This window comes from Phyllobates terribilis, unplaced genomic scaffold, assembly GCF_046119375.1.
Source record: "Phyllobates terribilis strain yellow unplaced genomic scaffold, ASM4611937v1 Scaffold_4__5_contigs__length_816908805, whole genome shotgun sequence".
In the NCBI taxonomy this organism is placed as follows: domain Eukaryota; kingdom Metazoa; phylum Chordata; class Amphibia; order Anura; family Dendrobatidae; genus Phyllobates; species Phyllobates terribilis.
Genome location: NW_027362764.1, coordinates 674,531,520 through 674,548,078, shown reverse-complemented (window position 1 = coordinate 674,548,078; position 16,559 = coordinate 674,531,520). Strand labels below are relative to the sequence as shown.

At 49.1% G+C, this 16,559-nt stretch overlaps 1 non-coding gene and 9 pseudogenes across 1 annotated transcript; all 10 read left to right on the top strand.

The window, feature by feature from the left end:
* Positions 1-1,619: 1,619 nt before the first annotated feature.
* LOC141268369 (5S ribosomal RNA) lies at positions 1,620-1,739 on the top strand (annotated as a pseudogene).
* A 943-nt stretch (positions 1,740-2,682) lies between these two features.
* Positions 2,683-2,801, top strand: LOC141270330 (5S ribosomal RNA; annotated as a pseudogene).
* A 620-nt stretch (positions 2,802-3,421) lies between these two features.
* Positions 3,422-3,541, top strand: LOC141270171 (5S ribosomal RNA; annotated as a pseudogene).
* A 3,322-nt stretch (positions 3,542-6,863) lies between these two features.
* LOC141266163 (5S ribosomal RNA) lies at positions 6,864-6,982 on the top strand. Its single transcript, XR_012320217.1, has one exon. It is a non-coding gene; the product is annotated as a 5S ribosomal RNA (ribosomal RNA).
* A 621-nt stretch (positions 6,983-7,603) lies between these two features.
* LOC141269133 (5S ribosomal RNA) lies at positions 7,604-7,723 on the top strand (annotated as a pseudogene).
* A 1,503-nt stretch (positions 7,724-9,226) lies between these two features.
* On the top strand, positions 9,227-9,346 carry LOC141267717 (5S ribosomal RNA; annotated as a pseudogene).
* Positions 9,347-10,286: 940 nt separating this feature from the next.
* LOC141269712 (5S ribosomal RNA) lies at positions 10,287-10,406 on the top strand (annotated as a pseudogene).
* Positions 10,407-11,026: 620 nt separating this feature from the next.
* LOC141270030 (5S ribosomal RNA) lies at positions 11,027-11,146 on the top strand (annotated as a pseudogene).
* A 942-nt stretch (positions 11,147-12,088) lies between these two features.
* On the top strand, positions 12,089-12,207 carry LOC141269411 (5S ribosomal RNA; annotated as a pseudogene).
* A 621-nt stretch (positions 12,208-12,828) lies between these two features.
* Positions 12,829-12,948, top strand: LOC141267895 (5S ribosomal RNA; annotated as a pseudogene).
* The last annotated feature ends 3,611 nt before the right edge of the window (positions 12,949-16,559 follow it).

Genomic DNA, 16,559 nt, shown 5'->3' with positions numbered 1-16,559 from the left:
TGTGCAAGATCCAAGTCTTCGCATGCTCCTGCTGCGGGGTTGCTTTGCCCTCTGGAGGTTCCTAGTGCACCTTGGACACATCTGGCTATGGACTTTATTACTGACCTTCCTCCCTCTGAAGGTTTCACAGTCATCTGGGTGGTCGTGGACCATTTTAGCAAGATGTGTCACTTGGTTCCCTTCATCAAACTGCCTTGCGCTAAGATACTCGCTAAGGCCTTTGTCAAGGAGATTGTCAGACTACATGGTGTTCCTACTGACATTGTTTCTGATAGGGGACCTCAGTTCGTGGCTCGTTTTTGGCGTGCCTTTTGTGACAGGTTGGGAGTTCATTTGTCGTTTTCATCCGGATATCATCCTGAGTCTAATGGCCAGACAGAAAGGAAGAACCAGGATGTTGAGCAGTTCTTGCGTTGTTTTGTGGCAGACAATCAAGAGGGGTGGTCTGAATTTCTGCCACTTGCTGAATTTGCTCTTAACAACCATACATCCTCTTCTGCTGGGTGTTCGCCTTTTTTTTTGTTGTTCTGGGAGACATCCGTCTTTTGGGTCATTTTCCAAATTGGTTTCGGCTGTGCCTGAGGAGGATAGTTTTTCCGGTGATTTGGAGAGAGTTTGGACGGATGTGCGTGGTAATCTTCAGGAGGCTAACAAAAAATCTAACAGGTACTTTGATAGGAAACGGCAAGAGATTTTGTTTGCGGTTGGTGACATGGTTTGGTTGTCCTCTAAGAATCTGCGATTGAGGATTCCTTCTAAAAAATTGGGTCCCAAGTTCGTAGGGCCCTTTAAGGTACTTCAGATAGTTAACCAATCTGATGTTAGGCTGGAGGTTCCTACGTCCTGGAGGATTAATCCGGTGTTTCATGTTTCTCTGTTGAAAAAAGCTGATGTGTCGGATGGTGACGCCTCTGCCACTGTTCCTCCGGTGGTGGAGGACGGGGAATATGAAATTTCCCGCATCCTAAATTCTAGACAGTATAGAGGGAGTTTGCAGTATCTCGTCGCTTGGAAGGGTTTCGGACCTGAGGATAACTAATGGGTGAGAGCGGATTATGTTTCTGCCCCCAGACTTGTCCGAGCATTTCACAGGAGGTTTCCTGGTAAGCCTGGGCCTAGGGGATCCGGAGGATCCTCTTAGAAGAGGGGGCACTGTTACAACTCTCCTGTTAGTTTTTTTTTAATTTGCTGGTCACATGACCATTTTGCCTATTTAATCCGGCTCCGCCCTCCTGGCTTTGCTGGACTTCATTTGTATTTACTACTGTTGAGCTAGCTTGTTGCTCTGTTGCCGTTCTCTGTTAGTTTTGCTAGGTCTTCTGACCCCTATGCCTTTTTGTAGTGTGTTTGTCTTTGACTGCTACTATTTCTGCTAGGAGGTGTCCAACTTTTCCCAGTCCCTAGATCTTGTAGGGATCCCTCCCTCACATCTATAGGTCTGCGTTCAGACTAGCCGAGGACTTTAGCGGGTCTGATCGCAGGATCAGGTTCCCCGTTACATCGTAGGGATCTAGTTTAGTTCTATTGTAGGGATAGATCTCCTTTCTTTCCATACTCTCTGTAGCAGATCATAACAAAGCGATCCTGAGAAAGGCTGGCCGGGCGATGAATCAAGCAGCGTCTACTGGCCATACCACCTTGGATACGCCCCATCTCGTCTGATCTCGAAAGCAAAGCAGGGCTGGGCTCGGACAGTACTTGGATGGGAGACCTCCTGGGAACACCGGGTGCTGTAGACCATTTTGATGACATTTTGCCCTACTGCCCAGCTCGTCTAGCATGGAACGGCGCCTTGCCGAACACCGACCTTAAGTAACCTAGATGATGGAAGCCCCAAGGCCTCTGAGCCAGTTGGCATCTAAGTACGCTACCCCGCCGCCTTCACGCAGGTCTGACACCGAGCTCCTTGCCACGGCTAGGAGTGCTTATTGACTCCGCAGCTCGCCGTGTGGAAATGATGGCGTTAAAAGCACTCGGGGCCGTGAAGGGGCCAGGCTTTCAGCAGGTGCCCAGGGAAGGTTTTGGATGCCGGCCGCCTAGCGAGGGCCAGCAGAAGTAACATGTTTCTCTGCAAAGAAGCTTGTGTAACCAAGCCAGACGGCTGACAAAGAGCTAACCTCAGTGCAAGGAAGGCAAGGAAGGTGCGGAAGGAATTGGGGAGGGGCGGGGATGATTCCTGCTAGGGCCCTGAAATCATAAAACATGCAGGAGAGTCTGACACATGGTGATGGAGAGGTTGTAGAGGCAGATAGGGGGTGTTGTCATGTGCGAGCACGTGTGCATGCTGGCTTGTGTGTGAGAGTGCGCTTCCTAGGTGTGGCGCGCTGCAGACAGTCAAAGGGATTGTTCCCTTTCATTAAAAGTTAATCCCCGGCTGCAGGCTATTAGAAAGCAACTAACTGCGCTCTACTCACCCTACCCGGGTCTACCGGTGAGTCTCACCTCTGCTCCCGGCCTGTGGCATTGGCCGTGAAGCTGACGTTCCGTCGACAGCGCTGCAGCCAATCAGTGAACTCAGCGGCTCTGAGTGGGGCGTTGTGTCTACAAGACCTTTTAAGGAAGCCAGCAAAAAAATTGAAGAGAAGGGAAAGCACAAAAGGACCTGGTCTTGCTGAGCCGTGAAAAGGGCAGCCGGCAGCCAGACTTCAAAGTAGAAAAGCAGCAAGTGAGAAGCTTGTCTGTGCCTAAGGCCACACCAGCCTGAACAAGCCTGGACTCATCTGATCTTGGAAGCTAAGCAGGGTCAGGCCTGGTTAGTACTTTGATGGGAGACTGCCTAGGAATACCAGGTGCTGTAGGATTTTGCCTTTTCTTTCCTTCCACCAGCAGGGGGCACTCTCTTCTGTGCCTTTTTTCCATTCCCTTTCACAAGTGCACACATACATTCTCTTTTCTTTTTTTCATTTGCTTTCTCTCTTGGCTATTTCATCTCTGCAAAATACCAGCATCCTTCTGATCACCGTGGGCCTCCAGCATTGTTGCTTCTTTACTTTTAATACTAGGCTCCTTTTCACCAGGACCGGCGTCTCCCGCGTGGCTGGAGGCAACCACCGGTAACCCCAAGCAGAAGACCTTTGCAGGCAACATGACCCTCCTCCCTGAAGAGCAGCTCAAAGTCACTGGCAACCATCTCACCCTCTTCCTTCATTCACCCCTGGACGTCTCGCTCCGCCCCCAGGTTACGGATCCAGCTTGCTCTTTCTGTCACATTACCGCGATGAAGGGTTTAGCCTGCAGGAGACCCTGCGCCGAGACATTTTTGAAGACACCTGATGCGGCGGGTGAATCACTGCTAAACAAACCACACCTGTAGGGACGGCACAGCCTTTGCATGGACCCTTCGGAGCCCGCCCCGTCACGGCCAGATTGCTCGCCACCAAGCGATCCTGAGAAAGGCTGGCCGGGCGATGGATCGAGCAGTGTCTACTGGCCATACCACGTTGGATATGCCCAATCTTGTCTGATCTTGGAAGCAAAGCAGGGCTGGGCTCGGACAGTACTTGGATGGGAGACCTCCTGGGAATACTGCGTGCTCTAGACCATTTTGATGACCTTTTGCCCTACTGCCCAGCTCGGCTAGCATGGAACGGCACCTTGCCGGACACCGACCTTAAGTAACTTAGATGATGGAAGCCCCAAGGCCTCTGAGTCAGTTGGCAGCTAAGTACGCTACCCCGCCGCCTTCACGCAGGCCTGACACCGAGCTCCTTGCCACGGTTAGGAGTGCTTTTTTACTCCGCAGCTCGCCGTGTGGAAATGATGGCGTTAAAAGCACCCGGTGCCGTGAAGGGGCCCGGCTTTCAGCAGGTGCCCAGGGAAGGTTTTGGATGCCGGCCGCCTAGCGAGGGCCAGCAGAAGTAACATGTTTCTCTGCAAAGAAGCTTGTGTAACCAAGCCAGACGGCTGACAAAGAGCTAACCTCAGTGCAAGGAAGGTTATCCTTATCCTCTCTTGCTGACAACTTTATCTTCCAAAAGGTAGGGGAGAAAACAAGGGGATCTGCTACTTTGGATCTAATCCTTATAAACAGGGAGGAAATGGTTGAGGAGGTAAAAGTGGCTGGGACCCTAGGAGGCAGCGATCATGCTATTATAGAATTTTGGATAACTAGAGGAGGAAGACATGTGAATACTCAAACTTCAAGGTTAGATTTTAGAAAGGCAGATTTTAAGAGACTCAGAAAGAGAATAGGAAGGATCCAATGGCTGGATGTCCTTAAGGACAAAAATGTCCAGGAAGGATGGGAAATTTTTAAAAATGAGATTCTCAAAGCACAATCGTTAACAATCCCGAAAAGGAGGAAGAATGGGAAGCATTTAAGGAAACCAGGATGGATGAACACAGAACTTAAACACATGCTAAAAAGAAAGAAAGAAATGTTTATTAAATGGAAAGAGGGAGGCATATCTAAAGAAGATTATAATGCAGTCTGCAGATCCTGTAGGGCACGTATCAGATTAGCTAAAGCTGACAATGAATTAAGGCTTGCAAGAGATGTCAAAAGCAATAAAAAAGGATTTTGGGGGTATGTCAAAAGTAAAAGAAAAGTCAAAGATGCTATAGGATTTTTACAGGATGAAAATGGAGAAATGGGAAGAGAGGATGTTGAGAAGGCCGAACTTTTTCATTCCTATTTTGCATCTGTTTTCTCTCAGAAAGAAAATGTAACATCAACTGATATTCACTGTCCTTTTAAAGGAATAGAGGAATCCAAGTTATCTGTAAACAGAAAGATTGTGAGGGAATATTTAGCTAACATAAATGAGTTCAAGTCTCCAGGTCCAGATGAATTACACCCCAGAGTACTGAAGGAGATCGTAGAAGAAATTTTAGAACCACTCTCCATAATCTTTGAAAATTCTTGGAGAACAGGAGAAGTCCCAGAAGACTGGAGAAGAGCAAATGTTGTTCCTATCTTCAAAAAGGGGAAGAAGGTGGACCCAGTGAACTATAGGCCGGTGAGTCTGACTTCTATACCAGGAAAGATCTTTGAACAAATTATTAAACAACATGTATGTAAGTACATGGATAAGAATGAAGTGATTAACCAGAGTCAGCATGGGTTTGTAACTAACAAGTCATGTCAGACTAACTTAATTTCCTTCTATGACAGAATCACTGACTGGGTGGATCAGGGAAATGCTGTAGATATAGTATATCTTGACTTCAGCAAAGCATTTGACAAAGTATCTCACACCATCCTTATTGAAAAAATGACCAAGTATGCAATGGACCAGGCAACTGTTAGGTGGATTCATAACTGGCTTAGTGATCGGACTCAAAGGGTGGTTGTAAATGGCTTCACATCCAGCTGGATGAATGTCTCAAGTGGGGTACCACAGGGCTCCGTCCTGGGACCTGTATTGTTCAACATCTTTATCAATGATTTAGATGAAGGAATTGAGGGTAAACTGATTAAATTTGCTGATGACACAAAGCTAGGAGGGATAGCTAATACTAGAGAAGAGAGAGAGAGGATTCAAAAAGACCTAAATAAACTGGAGCAGTGGGCAGCAACCAACAGAATGGTTTTTAACAGGGAAAAATGCAAAGTACTACATCTGGGCAATAAAAATGAAAAAAGCATATACAGAATGGGAGGAATAGAGCTAAGCAACAGTACATGTGAAAAAGACTTAGGTATACTAATAGATCATAGACTGAACATGAGTCAACAGTGTGATGCAGCAGCAAAAAAGGCAAATACAATTCTGGGATGTATTAACAGAAGCATACAGTCTAGATCACGTGAAGTCATTATCGGTCTTTACTCCTCTTTGGTCAGACCTCATCTGGAATACTGTGTACAGTTTTGGGCACCACATTTTAAAAAAGACATAGACGAACTGGAGCAAGTTCAGAGAAGAGCGACCAGAATGGTGACTGGTCTGCAAACCATGTCCTATGAGGAACAGTTGCAGGATTTGGGAATGTTTAGCTTGCAAAAAAGAAGACTGAGAGGAGACATAAAAGCTGTCTACAAATATGTCAAGGGCTGTCACATTGTAGAAGGATCATCTTTATTCTCATTTGCACAAGGAAAGACTAGAAGCAATGGGATGAAACTAAATGGGAGGAGACACAGATTAGATATTAGAAAAAACTTTTTGACAGTTAGGGTGATTAATGAGTGGAACAGGCTGCCACGAGAGGTGGTGAGTTCCCCTTCAATGGACGTCTTCAAACAGAGGCTGTACAGACATCTGTCTGAGATGATCTAGTGAATCCTGCTTTGAGCAGGGGGTTGGAACAGATGACCAAGGAGGTCCCTTCCAACTCTACCATTCTATGATTCTATGATTCTATGAAGGCAAGGAAGGAATTGGGGAGGGGGGGGTGATTCCTGCTAGCGCCCTGAAATCATAAAACAGGCAGGAGAGTCTGACACATGGAGACGGAGAGGTTGTAGGGGCAGATAGAGGGTGTTGTCACGTGCGAGCACGTGTGCATGCTCGCTTGTGTGTGAGAGTGCGATTCCTAGGTGTGGCGCGCTGCAGACAGTCAAAGGGATTGTTCACTTTCATTAAAAGTTAATCCCCGGCTGCAGGCTATTAGAAAGCAACTAACCACGCTCTACTCACCCTACCCGGGTCTACCGGTGAGTCTCGCCTCTGCTCCCGGCCTGTGGCATTGGCCGTGAAGCTGACGTTCCGTCGACAGCGCTGCAGCCGATCAGTGAGCTCAGCGGCTCTGAGTGGGGCGTTCTATCTACAAGACCTTTTAAGGAAGCCAGCAAAAAAATTGAAGAAAAGGGAAAGCACAAAAGGACCTGGTCTTGCTGAGCACTGGAAAGGGCAGCCGGCAGCCAGACGTCAAAGTAGAAAAGCAGCAAGTGAGAAGCAGCAAGTGAGAAGCTTGTCTCCGCCTACGGCCACACCACCCTGAAAACGCCCGATATCGTCTGATCTTGGAAGCTAAGCAGGGTTGGGCCTGGTTAGTACTTGGATGGGAGACCGCCTGGGAATACCAGGTGCTGTAGGCTTTTGCTTTTTCCTTTCTTCCACCAGCAGGGGGCACTCTCTTCTATGCCTTTTTTCCATTCCCTTTCACAAGTGCACACATTCATTCTCTTTTTTTTTTTTCATTTGCTTTCTCTCTTGCGCTATTTCATCTCTGCAAAATACCAGCATCCTTCTGATCACCGTGGGCCTCCAGCATTGTTGCTTCTTTACTTTTAATACTAGGCTCCTTTTCACCAGGACCAGCGTCTCCCGCGTGGCTGGAGGCAATCACCGGTAACCCCAAGCAGAAGACCTTTGCAGGCAACATGACCCTCAACCCTGAAGAGCAGCTCAAAGTCACTGGCAACCATCTCACCCTCTTCCTTCATTCACCCCTGGACGTATCGCTCCACCCCCACGTTACGGGTCCAGCTTGCTCTTTCTGTCACATTCCCGCGATGAAGGGTTTAGCCTGCAGGAGACCCTGCGCCGAGACATTTTTCAAGACACCTGATGCGGCGGGTGAATCACTGCTAAACAAACCAACCCTGTAGGGACGGCACAGCCTTTGCATGGACCCTTCGGAGCCCGCCCCATCACGGCCAGATTGCTCGCCACCAAGCGATCCTGAGAAAGGCTGGCCGGGCGATGGATCGAGCAGCGTCTACTGGCCATATCACCTTGGATATGCCCGATCTCGTCTGATCTTGGAAGCAAAGCAGGGCTGGGCTTGTACAGTACTTCATTGGGAGACCTCCTGGGAACACCGGGTGCTGTAGACCATTTTGATGACGTTTTGCCCTACTGCCCAGCTTGGCTAGCATGGAACGGCGCCTTGCCGGACACCGACCTTAAGTAACTTAGATGATGGAAGCCCCAAGGCCTCTGAGCCAGTTGACAGCTAAGTACGCTACCCTGCCGCCTTCACGCAGGGCTCACACTGAGCTCTTTGCCACGGCTAGGAGTGCTTATTGACTCCGCAGCTTGCAGTGTGGAAATGATGGCGTTAAAAGCGCCCGGGGCTGTGAAGGGGCCAGGCTTTCAGCAGGTGCCAAGGTAAGGTTTTGGATGCCGGCCGCCTAGCGAGGGCCTGCAGAAGTAACATGTTTCTCTGAAAAGAAGCTTGTGTAACCAAGTCAGACGGCTGACAAAGAGCTAACCTCAGTGCAAGGAAGGAAAGGAAGGTGCGGAAGGAATTGGGGAGGGGGGTGATTCCTGCTAGGGCCCTGAAATCATAAAACAGGCAGGAGAGTCTGACGCATGGTGACGGAGAGGTTGTAGGGGCAGATTGGGGGTGTTGTCACGTGCGAGCACGTGTGCATGCTGGCTTGTGTGTGAGAGTGCGCTTCCTAGGTGTGGCGCGCTGCAGACAGTCAAAGGGATTGTTCCCTTTCATTAAAAGTTAATCCCCGGCTGCAGGCTATTAGAAAGCAACTAACCGCGCTCTACTCAACCTGCCCGGGTCTACCGGTGAGTCTCGCCTCTGCTACCGGCCTGTGGCATTGGCCGTGAAGCTGACGTTCCGTCGAGAGCGCTGCAGCCGATCAGTGAGCTCAGCGGCTCTGAGTGGGGCGTTCTATCTACAAGACCTTTTAAGGAAGCCAGCAAAAAAATTGGTTAGTACTTGGATGGGAGACCGCCTGGGAATACCAGGTGCTGTAGGCTTTTGCTTTTTCTTTCCTTCCACCAGCAGGGGGCACTCTCTTCTATGCCTTTTTTCCATTCCCTTTCACAAGTGCACACATTCATTCTCTTTTCTTTTTTTCATTTGCTTTCTCTCTTGCGCTATTTCATCTCTGCAAAATACCAGCATCCTTCTGATCACCGTGGGCCTCCAGCATTGTTGCTTCTTTACTTTTAATACTAGGCTCCTTTTCACCAGGACCAGCGTCTCCCGTGTGGCTGGAGGCAACCACCGGTAACCCCAAGCAGAAGACCTTTGCAGGAAACACGACCCTCCCCCCTGAAGAGCAGCTCAAAGTCACTGGCAACCATTCACCCTCTTCCATCATTCACCCCTGGACGTCTCGCTCCGCCCCCACGTTACGGGTCCAGCTTGCTCTTTCTGTCACATTACCGCGATGAAGGGTTTAGCCTGCAGGAGACCCTGCGCCGAGACATTTTTGAAGACACCTGATGCAGCGGGTGAATCACTGCTAAACAAACCACACCTGTAGGGACGGTACAGCCTTTGCATGGACCCTTCGGAGCCCGTCCCGTCACGGCCAGATTGCTCGCCACCAAGCGATCCTGAGAAAGGCTGGCCGGGCGATGGATCGAGGAGCGTCTACTGGCCATACCACCTTGGATACGCCCGATCTCATCTGATCTCGAAAGCAAAGCAGGGCTGGGCTTGGACAGTACTTGGATTGGAGACTTCCTGGGAACACCGGGTGCTGTAGACCATTTTGATGACGTTTTGCCCTACAGCCCAGCTCGGCTAGCATGGAACGGCGCCTTGCCGGACACCAACCTTAAGTAACTTAGATGATGGAAGCCCCAAGGTCTCTGAGCCAGTTGGCAGCTAAGTACGCTACCCCGCCGCCTTCACGCAGGCTTGACACCGAGCTCCTTGAACGGCTAGGAGTGCTTATTGACTCCGGTACTCGCCGTGTGGAAATGATGGCGTTAAAAGCACCCGGGGCCGTGAAGGGGCCAGGCTTTCAGCAGGTGCCCAGGGAAGGTTTTGGATGCCGGCCGCCTAGCGAGGGCCAGCAGAAGTAACATGTTTCTCTGCAAAGAAGCTTGTGTAACCAAGCCAGACGGCTGACAAAGAGCTAACGTCAGTGCAAGGAAGGCAAGGAAGGTGCGGAAGGAATTGGGGAGGGGGGGGTGATTCCTGCTAGGGCCCTGAAATCATAAAACAGGCAGGAGAGTCTGACGCATGGTGACGGAGAGGATGTAGGGGCAGATAGGGGGTGTTGTCACGTGCGAGCACGTGTGCATGCTGGCTTGTGTGTGAGAGTGCGCTTCCTAGGTGTGGCGCGCTGCAGACAGTCAAAGAAATTGTTCCCTTTCATTAAAAGTTAATCCCCGGCTGCAGGCTATTAGAAAGCAACTAACCGCGCTCTGCTCACCCTACCCGGGTCTACCGGTGAGTCTCGCCTCTGCTCTCGGCCTGTGGCATTGGCCGTGAAGCAGAAGTTCCGTCGACAGCGCTGCAGCCCATCAGTGAGCTCAGCGGCTCTGAGTGGCGCGTTGTGTCTACAAGACCTTTTAAGGAAGCCAGCAAAAAAATTGAAGAGAAGAGAAAGCACAAAAGGACCTGGTCTTGCTGAGCACTGGAAAGGGCAGCCGGCAGCCAGACTTCAAAGTAGAAAAGCAGCAAGTGAGAGGCTTGTCTCTGCCTACGGCCACACCACCCTGAACATGCCTGATCTCGTCTGATCTCGGAAGCTAAGCAGTGTTGGAGACTGGTTAGTACTTGGAAGGAAGACCACCTGGGACTACCAGGTGCTGTAGGCTTTTGCTTTTTCTTTCCTTCCACCAGCAGGGGGCACTCTTTCTGTGCCTTTTTTCTATTCCCTTTCACAAGTGCACACATTCATTCTCTTTTCTTATTATCATTTGCTTTCTCTCTTGCGCTATTTCATCTCTGCAAAATACCAGCATCCTTCTGATCACCGTGGGCCTCCAGCATTGTTGCTTCTTTACTTTTAATACTAGGCTCCTTTTCACCAGGATCAGCGTCTCCCGGGAGGCTAGAGGCAACCACCGGTAACCTCAAGCAGAAGACCTTTGCAGGCAACACGACCCTCCCCCCTGAAGAGCAGCTCAAAGTCCCTGGCAACCATCTCACACTCTTCCTTCATTCACCCCTGGACGTCTCGCTCCGCCCCCAAGTTACGGGTCCAGCATGCTCTTTCTGTCACATTACCGCGATGAAGGGTTTAGCCTGCAGGAGACCCTGCGCCGATACATTTTTGAAGACACCTGATGCGGCGCGTCAATCACTGCTAAACAAACCACACCTGTAGGGACGGCACAGCCTTTGCATGGACCCTTCGGAGCCCGCCCCGTCACAGCCAGATTGCTCACCACCAAGCGATCCTGAGAAAGGCTGGCCGGGCGATGGATCGAGCAGCGTCTACTGGCCATACCACCTTGGATACGCCCGATCTCGTCTGATCTCGAAATCAAAGCAATGCAGGATTCGGACAGTACTTGGATGGGAGACGTCCTGGGAACACCGGATGCTGTAGACCATTTTGATGACATTTTGCCCTACTGCCCAGCTCTGCTAGCATGGAACGGCGCCTTGCCGGACACCGACCTTAAGTAACTTAGATGATGGAAGCCCCAAGGCCTCTGAGCCAGTTGGCAGCTAAGTACGCTACCCTGCCGCCTTCACGCAGGCCTGACACCGAGCTCCTTGCCACGGCTAGGAGTGCTTATTGACTCCGCAGCTCGACGTGTGGAAATGATGGCGTTAAAAGCACCTGGGGCCGTGAAGGGGCCAGGCTTTCAGCAGGTGCCCAGGGAAGGTTTTGGATGCCGGCCGCCTAGCGAGGGCCAGCAGAAGTAACATGTTTCTCTGCAAAGAAGCTTGTGTAACCAAGCCAGACGGCTGACAAAGAGCTAACCTCAGTGCAAGGAAGGCAAGGAAGGTGTGGAAGGAATTGGGGAGGGGGGGTGTGATTCCTGCTAGGGCCCTGAAATCATAAAACAGGCAGGAGAGTCTGACTCATGGTGACGGAGAGGATGTTGGGGCAGATAGGGTGTGTTGTCACGTGCGAGCACGTGTGCATGCTGGCTTGTGTGTGAGAGTGCGCTTCCTAGGTGTGGCGCGCTGCAGACAGTCAAAGGGATTGTTCCCTTTCATTAAAAGTTAATCCCCTGCTGCAGGCTATTAGAAAGCAACTAACCGCGCTCTACTCACCCTACCCGGGTCTACCGGTGAGTCTCGCCTCTGCTCCCGGCATGAGGCATTGGCCGTGAAGCTGACGTTCCGTCGACAGCGCTGCAGCCAATCAGTGAACTCAGCGGCTCTGAGTGGGGCGTTGTGTCTACAAGACCTTTTAAGGAAGCCAGCAAAAAAATTGAAGAGAAGGGAAAGCACAAAAGGACCTGGTCTTGCTGAGCACTGGAAAGGGCAGCCGGCAGCCAGACGTCAAAGTAGAAAAGCAGCAAGTGAGAGGCATGTCTGTGCCTAAGGCCACAGCACCCTGAACGTGCCCGATCTTGCCTGATCTTGGAAGCTAAGCAGGGTTGGGCCTGGTTAATACTTGGATGGGAGACTGCCTGGGAATACCAGGTGCTGTAGGCTTTTGCTTTTTCCTTCCTTCCACCAGCAGGGGGCACTCTCTTCTATGCCTTTTTTCCATTCCCTTTCACAAGTGCACACATTCATTCTCTTTTCTTTTTTTCATTTGCTTTCTCTCTTGCGATATTTCATCTCTGCAAAATACCAGCATCCTTCTGATCACCGTGGGCCTCCAGCATTGTTGCTTCTTTACTTTTAATACTAGGCTCCTTTTCACCAGGACCAGCGTCTCCCGCGTGGCTGGAGGCAATCACCGGTAACCCCAAGCAGAAGACCTTTGCAGGCAACATGACCCTCAACCCTGAAGAGCAGCTCAAAGTCACTGGCAACCATCTCACCCTCTTCGTTCATTCACCCCTGGATGTCTCGCTCCGCCCCCACGTTACGGGTCCAGCTTGCTCTTTCTGTCACATTACCGCGATGAAGGGTTTAGCCTGCAGGTGACCCTGCGCCGAGACATTTTTGAAGACACCTGATGCGGCGGGTGAATCACTGCTAAACAAACCACACCTGTAGGGATGGCACAGCCTTTGCATGGACCCTTCGGAGCCCGCCCCGTCACGTCCAGATTGCTCGCCACCAAGCGATCCTGAGAAAGGCTGGCCGGGCGATGAATCAAGTAGCGTCTACTGGCCATACCACCTTGGATATGCCTGATCTCGTCTGATCTCGGAAGCAAAGCAGGGATGGGCTCGGACAGTACTTGGATGGGATACCTCCTGGGAACACCGGGTGCTGTAGACCATTTTGATGACGTTTTGCCCTACTGCCCAGCTCGGCTAGCATGGAACGGTGCCTTGCCGGACACCCACCTTAAGTAACTTAGATGATGGAAGCCCCAAGGCCTCTGAGCCAGTTGGCAGCTAAGTACGCTAGCCCGCCGCCTTCACGCAGGCCTGACACCGAGCTCCTTGCCACGGCTAGGAGTGCTTATTGACTCCGCAGCTCGCCGTGTGGAAATGATGGCGTTAAAAGCACCCGGGGCCGTGAAGGGGCCAGGCTTTCAGCAGGTGCCCAGGGAAGGTTTTGGATGCCTGCAGCCTACCGAGGGCCAGCAGAAGTAACATGTTTCTCTGCAAAGAAGCTTGTGTAACCAAGCCAGACGGCTGACAAAGAGCTAACCTCAGTGCAAGGAAGGCAAGGAAGGAATTGGGGAGGGGGGGGGTGATTCCTGCTAGGGCCCTGAAATCATAAAACAGGCTGGAGATTCTGACGCATGGTGACGGAGAGGTTGTAGGGGCAGATAGGGGGTGTTGTCACGTGCGAGCACGTGTGCATGCTGGCTTGTGTGTGAGAGTGCACTTCCTAGGTGTGGCGCGCTGCAGACAGTCAAAGGGATTGTTCCCTTTCATTAAAAGTTAATCCCCGGCTGCAGGCTATTAGAAAGCAACTAACCACGCTCTGCTCACCCTACCCGGGTCTACCGGTGAGTCTCGCCTCTGCTCCCGGCCTGTGGTATTGGCCGTGAAGCTGACGTTCCGTCGAGAGCGCTGCAGCCGATCAGTGAGCTCAGCCGCTCTGAGTGGGGCGTTGTGTCTAGAGATGAGCGTTGTTCTACTCGAACTGTTCGCCAATCTCAAATTAGAGCTGTTTTGGGCGGTGTTCGAGCCATTCGGCGAACACGAACAATTTGAGAAAAATTCGGCTGTTCGAGGTTATGTTCGATAACCGTTCGTGCACCAAAATCATAACTGGATTAATGTTAATACGCAGTTTGAGTGTACAGCGGGGTGGGGGGAGGGGCAGGGGATGGATCTCTGCAGGAACAATGAAGATCTCCATTTTTTTTTCTGTTTCCCGCATTTGCAGTGGGGAGGTGCAATCTGTCAGCCTATCAGCAGCGCACACACGGAGCGAAGTGCTTTTTTTCACACAAGCAAGGGCATGTGTCATTGGCAGTGTATGTCACATGTCCTTGCCCTATAAGACCAAGCCATTTTCCCCGTCGCCACCATTTTCTCACTGCTGCAGCTGCGTGTTAGACGGCACCGCTGTTGCTGTGTGCGCTATACCTTGTTAATTTCAAGCCAATTTTCGCACAAATCTACAGATAGCTTGGGAGTAGGGAATAGTTGTGATTGCAGTCCTTTTAAGGACTAGGTTACAGCATTTCCTACGACTTTTATCAGGCAGGTCTGTGCTCTTAAATAGATAGATTGTGGGAGTAAAGACTAATTGTAATTGGAGTCCTTTTCAGGACTAGGTTTCATCAGTTCCTATCAGTTTTTGCCAGGCAGGTCTGTGCCAGTGCTGTGCAAGTTTTTTTCACAGCATTTGGCTGAATCTAGCAAAGCTAATCCTTTTTGGCCTATTGCAGAGTGTGTTAGTCAGTGGAGTAGCCTATCTGTGATGCAAGATATACCACCTGTGTATAGAATACCAATTTTTTTACTGCACCTAGTGAAGTAAAATCTTTTGGGCATAGCATCATTCTATTAGTCCATCTATACTGACCTCCATCAGGTTGCAAATTGAATATAATTTTTTTCTGCATCTAGCTCTGAAAAAATATTGGGGTTCTAGCTGTGTGTGGGACTTGTTCTATTAATCCATCTATACAGACCTCCATCAGGTTGCAAACTGAATATATTTTTTTCTGCATCTACCTCTGAAAAAATATTGGGCTTCTAGCTGTGTGTGGGACTTGTTCTATTAATCCATCTATACAGACCTCCATCAGGTTGCAAACTGAATATATTTTTTTCTGCATTTACCTCTGAAAAAATATTGGGCTTCTAGCTGTGTGTGGGACTTGTTGTATTAGTCCATCTATACTGACCTCCATCGGGTTGCAAACTGAATATATTTTTTTCTGCATCTACCTCTGAAAAAATATTGGGCTTCTAGCTGTGTGTGGGACTTGTTCTATTAATCCATCTATACAGACCTCCATCAGGTTGCAAACTGAATATATTTTTTTTCTGCATCTACCTCTGAAAAAATATTGGGCTTCTAGCTGTGTGTGGGACTTGTTCTATTAATCCATCTATACAGACCTCCATCAGGTTGCAAACTGAATATAATTTTTTTCTGCATCTACCTCTGAAAAAATATTTGGGCTTCTAGCTGTGTGTGGAACTTGTTCTATTAGTCCATCTATACTGACCTCCATCAGGTTGCAAATTGAATATAATATTTTTCTGCATCTAGCTCTGAAAAAATGTTTGGGCTTCTAGCAGTGTGTGGGACTTGTTCTATTAGTCCATCTATACTGACCTCCATCAGGTTGCAAACTGAATATAATTTTTTTCTGCATCTACCTCTGAAAAAATATTTGGGCTTCTAGCTGTGTGTGGGACTTGTTCTATTAGTCCATCTATACTGACCTCCATAAGGTTGCAAACTGAATACAATTTTTTTCTGCATCTACCTCTGAAAAAATATTTGGCCTTCTAGCTGTGTGTGGGACTTGTTCTATTAGTCCATCTATACTGACCTCCATCAGGTTGCAAATTGAATATAATATTTTTCTGCATCTAGGTCTGAAAAAATGTTTGGCCTTGTAGCAGTGTGTGGGACTTGTTCTATTAGTCCATCTATACTGACCTCCATCAGGTTGCAAACTGAATATATTTTTTTCTGCATCTACCTCTGAAAAAATATTGGGCTTCTAGCTGTGTGTGGGACTTGTTCTATTAATCCATCTATACAGACCTCCATCAGGTTGCAACCTGAATATATTTTTTTCTGCATCTACCTCTGAAAAAATATTGGGCTTCTAGCTGTGTGTGGGACTTGTTCTATTAATCCATCTATACAGACCTCCATCAGGTTGCAAACTGAATTTAATTTTTTTCTGCATCTACCTCTGAAAAAATATTTGGGCTTCTAGCTGTGTGTGGGACTTGTTCTATTAGTCCATCTATACTGACCTCCATAAGGTTGCAAACTGAATATAATTTTTTTCTGCATCTACCTCTGAAAATATATTTGGCCTTCTAGTTGTGTGTGGGACTTGTTCTTTTAGTCCATCTATACTGACCTCCATCAGGTTGCAAATTGAATATAATATTTTTCTGCATCTAGCTCTGAAAAAATGTTTGGCCTTCTATCAGTGTGTGGGACTTGTTCTATTAGTCCATCTATACTGACCTCCATCAGGTTGCAAACTGAATATATTTTTTTGTGCATCTACCTCTGAAAAAATATTGGGCTTCTAGCTGTGTGTGGGACTTGTTCTATTAATCCATCTATACAGACCTCCATCAGGTTGCAAACTGAATATATTTTCTTCTGCATCTACCTCTGAAAAAATATTGGGCTTCTAGCTGTGTGTGGGACTTGTTCTATTAATCCATCTATACAGACCTCCATCAGGTTGCAAACTGAATATATTTTTTTCTGCATCTACCTCT